Raw genomic sequence first — 4,812 nt, 5'->3', positions numbered from 1 at the left:
TGATAGAAACATTTTAAAGAATTACTTCCGATATCAGTGCAGTGCTGTCTCTCCTGGGTCATGCTACTTTTCATAAATAGTGTTTGTTTTTAAATACCTCAAGTTGGTTTTAACATCTTAAAAAGTCTAAATCTTTAACAGCACCTTTTCGTATTTTGTATTCTAACCAAAATGTTACTTTTTGAGTGAGTTATGTGGCAAGTATCTTATATCCTATAGTTGCTCAATAAAGATTAGTTTGGGAACTTTTGACATGTAAATGAGTGTATTAATTAATAGCTTTTCTCCTATAATTTCAAATTATAATCGCACTTTTTTATTTATCCTGAATTCTGCTGTTAGCTTTATTAACAGAGATATAATTCTTGAAAATAGCAGAATTCGAACTCCTTAACATTTCAGCACTTCTGTTTTTGAGTATGTTGCTATAGTTTTTCAACTTTTTCACTAGATTCCATTAAAGGTCCTCAGAAGACATCAGTCATCTAGACTTCTATCCCCGAATCTAGATGCTGAAAAGAGAATCTATATGTTTCTTGATCAAGGAAACTATTTTTCTGCAAAAGAGAAAAAAATTGAAGGTTGCAAAAGCATTTTGAGTATTTAACATAATTCCAGTCCCATTAAAAACCATTTTCTATCGCAGCACTATACTCACTTAGCAGAGAAAGCTTAAAAACCAGTTCTATATATTTAGCTTAACGATCACCCAAGCCTTTAACCTCTTAGTCTGCTTTTTCCATTTATGGCCTTTGTTTAAAAAAAAAAAATTTTTTTTACATAATTTGATAATCTCTTTGTCCAATGGTATGTGAGGTCAGTAAAATAAGCGATCTTGATGTTTCAGTGTTATTGTTTATGATATGGTATAGAATTTTTTTATTTATTGTTTATTGTTTATGATATGGTATAGAATTTTGCAGAAAGGCAATTAAAATCAATGCCTGAAGTAGCATCCTTTTATCTCTCATCGCTAGCTCAGATGATCATATATTTATACATCTTGACATAAAAGCAGGAAGGTGGAAAGATTTAAAGTAGTAGATAACAGAGGACTCTTAAAAGTGCTTTTAGACCCTTTTCGATGTGAATGTATCTATAAAAATAATCAAGGCAGAGGATGGTGAGGGCTGTGGGAGATCTGCGAAGCAGTACTTCTCCTTATTCTAATCCCTAATTAGCCCCCTAATCGTTTTCCCCTACAGTCCCTAAGCTAGGAATTCTAAGGTAGTCTCTTGGGAAAGATGCTAGATAAATCACGGTAACTTAACATTTCCTTTACTGCACGACCGATTTGGTGTATTTTATTATATATTTTAGTATGTAGTAAAAGGAGTTATATACATTTAATTAAGAAATAACGAAGGCGATTATGATGCTATTTTTAATTAGAATACACCACGGCATTTGGTCTAGAAGAGCTCAAAGAATGTGTCAAAATGCCATATTTACCAGGATTGCAGAGTTGCCAAAAAAGCGTGAGTTCCTCTCCACCAGCGGCTCCCCCCAGACTGCTGTGTGTGGGCACGGAGATACCCCCAGTCAGGTAGGTCGCACCTATTTGATCCCCTTTTGTTGAATATTTATTTATAGTAACATTGCTGAATGTAGAGGTCTTTCTGGCCGGTGATTCTAATCCCTTCTTGCCTACCAACATATTTTTTTTCATAAAGGATTTAATTTTTTAAATCCAAGTTAGCGATTTTTTTTTCATTTTGACAAGTGGACGCTTTTCTCAGTTTTCAAGTGACATTGCCAGAAAGGATATAAGCACTTTCTTTGCAAAATGTTTATTGCTCTAGTGCAGGTTGCTCATGAGACTATTGGAATTTCTTGCAATAAAAATAAATGAACTCTCTGCAACATCAACAGGTTTCATTACCATGTATACAGAACCTTATGTTTCCTTTCTCGTTCGACCGAAGGGGTGTGAGGGAAGATTCTGAATGAGATGTCAGCCTAGCGAAGAGCCCGCAGTAGCTGTCAGACATGACTTTGTCTGCCAGACAAGTTCCAGTGACTTTGAAATACTGGCACTTAAAAGCATTACTATAAATGCCTTTTTTATTGGACATCGGACCGACTTACCAGTAAAAGAAAACCCCTTTCTTTCTTCAAGGGATTTATAAATTAGTAAGACAGTCTCTTATTCTCTTTGGTTTCTACTTTGGTTTATTTATTTTTTCATCAGGTATTTATTGAATATGCCAGCTTTAAAAAAAAAATAGATAAAGAAACATTTATAGCAGTCTGAGTTGCAGCTCTCTTTAAGGCAGATTTATATTTTCATATTGTCTCCTGCTGCAATGAGCTTTAAGTCATCCAGTTATACACAGTACACAAGTAGTAGAATTTCAGAGTCTATTTCTTGATTTTTCCACTAGTATTATTGTTCTTGTTAATTACCCTTGAAATAAATACTGGTAACATAAATAGAAAACTCGAACATACTAAAAATGATAAGTCGTGGTTAGTTTCTATCTAAATTATGAAAATAACTAAGAGATTTGCAGAAGATTTGGGGAGACAAAGAAAAACAATTATTTGATAATTTACCCATGCTAACGTATCCATTTCTATTTTGGGGTGTTTTCTTCTAATCTTCACGTTTGTGGATTTTAATTTTAGTTGTAATTTCAGCGTACTTACACGTTTTTATTCTGCCTTGTAAACTTAATAGGCATGTATTTTTTCATGTCACTGGATAATTTTCAAACAGCCTTTACCGTCTACACCATATTTCATTGATGGGTCATAGTTTATTTAACTGTGTTTAATAACATAGTTCACTTAAAAAATCCCTACCGTTGCACTTTTAAGTGGCTTTGGCTTTTTCAGTTTTGTAAATAACACCTCAGTGAACAATAGCGCACGTAAAGTCTTTCCCATCACTTTTCATATTATAATATTATCTGAGGACAGATTGCCAAGCTCTGAAAATACAAAAAGCAAAATTGCTCTTTCTGAGATGAGGTCGCAGTAACGAGGCCGAATCGGAGTGGTCAGAGGGGAGCAGGCGGTAGGAGTCGAGCAGGAGGGGGACGGGGTGCAGAGCGGAAGAGGGAAGCACAGCATGAACGCTGCTTAAGGCCCGTGCGCTTCCATCATAACCAAGACGCCTGTATCCCTGACACCCAGCTCGCTCTGGCCGTTTCACTGGGAGTCACGGGCCTTCGGGGGAGGAGGGGAGAGGGTGGAGGGTTGCCTAAGGCAATGGCCTTGTCTCAGTCCAGACCAGTCTCACAACCCTTCCTTCACGCAGTCGTGATCCTTAAAGAAACCAGAAACCTGGAGAGCACCCCTGAATTAACCCATTCTGCCTCTAAGTTTTGCTTCCTACCGTTTTCACTCTATTTTAGTTTTTTGGTTTTTTTTTTTCATTTGCAATTTGGCTGTTTGTGAGATGATCCCCCTGCATTTTACATGACGCGAGTGTGAATTTACCGGTCGATGCAGCATGATCCGAGTATCTTACATCCGTGTTGTGATAAGCGTTCTTTAAATCCAAAGCGGAAGAGAGGTGGCCAAGTACCGCGACGGTTATGAAGTGCCCGGCGAGTGTAAATGTTCCTTTTTTTCTGTCTGACACACGCGTCTTTTTTTCAGCCATTCTGGCGAGAACGTGTCGAGCTCCCTGCAGGTCCTTTTCTCCCCTCCACACGCTGCCCAGCGCCCAGCGAAGGAGCAGCCTTGGCAAAGCAGGGGAGTACTCCGTTCCGTGCTGTGTGCGACCCCTCACCCTCTTCCCCACCCCCTATGTGTAAATATTTGATTTTAAAATGCTGGTGAGGGTCTAATGTTTTTTCAGGTCTCTTTAATGATAATTAAAAATTTTCAGTGAATCTCAAGGCACGTTCTGGTAACATAACTGATAACGGCAATCCTAGAGGTGAAGAGTATTTAAAAGTTTTGGCTCACTTCTAAACTTTAATATCGTTACAAGGAATTTGGGATTCTAATGAACTACCTCATCCACAGCAGATTCAGTCATGATGTATTTCCTCTAATAATCTACTTATTATCTAGGTTGATTTCAGAAGGAACAAAAGTTATGTATGACAAATTGCAGATTGTGGTGATGACTCGGGAAAAAGTACACAAATAAGTGAGTTGGTAGCTGGCACATCCAGGTACCCTGTGAATCTAATCTTGATTTCCTTCCTCTTAGCCCTCCCTGGATGATGAGTAGTGAGAGTTAAGATGAGTAGTGAGATAAAGATAGGAAAAGTCAGACATAACACTCACCCACTGGTAGAATTTATTAGCGAAAACCGAGATATTCGGTTGGTTCATATCTGCTTCCGATTAGATCGGTTATCATGGAAGGAGTTTCATTTCTTTAATGTTCATTTAATTTCCATGTGTGTCCTTCAACGAGCGAGTTTCAGTGAGAGCCGCTCTGGTCTCCTACTGCACTTCGGAGAATGAACGTACCCTGGGCTTACGGAGAGGTGATTTTATGATAACATGTGATTTCAGGGTAAAGAGGACAAAGGAGACGTGCCCTGTGGCGCCCCTTCAGGAGAAATCGAAAGGTAGGCTGGCTCACCTTCCCCTTCCACCACATGTCCTATTTGGAGGTCGAGAACTTATTCCTTTTTTTTAAACTTTATTTCTGCTGACTTAATTGTCTTCGTTTTGTTAATGCTTCTTTTTAAGCTTTGTTTATTTTATAAACTTAGTGGATTTTGTGTTCAATATGTATATGCCGTTATTGTCTCTGGACCCTGGGATAGGCCCTCATCATCTCCCATGGGGGCCATTGCAGGAGCCCGCAAACTAGTCGGGCTTTGAATTTCTGACCTTAAAAAT

General features: G+C 38.2%; 1 long non-coding RNA gene across 1 annotated transcript in view; it reads left to right on the top strand.

Moving 5' to 3' along the window:
* LOC111744097 overlaps positions 1–4,578 on the top strand; it is a 14,667-nt gene extending 10,089 nt beyond the window's left edge. The window contains exons 3-4 of the long non-coding RNA XR_002782002.1: positions 1,393–1,546; positions 4,480–4,578. This is a non-coding gene — a long non-coding RNA (uncharacterized LOC111744097). The remainder of the gene's footprint in view (positions 1–1,392; positions 1,547–4,479) is intronic.
* The last annotated feature ends 234 nt before the right edge of the window (positions 4,579–4,812 follow it).

The sequence above is a fragment of the Pteropus vampyrus genome, unplaced genomic scaffold, assembly GCF_000151845.1.
Source record: "Pteropus vampyrus isolate Shadow unplaced genomic scaffold, Pvam_2.0 Scaffold127, whole genome shotgun sequence".
NCBI lineage: Eukaryota > Metazoa > Chordata > Mammalia > Chiroptera > Pteropodidae > Pteropus > Pteropus vampyrus.
The sequence above is the reverse complement of the archived record's forward strand: the minus strand, read 5'-3'. Positions and strand labels throughout refer to the sequence as shown.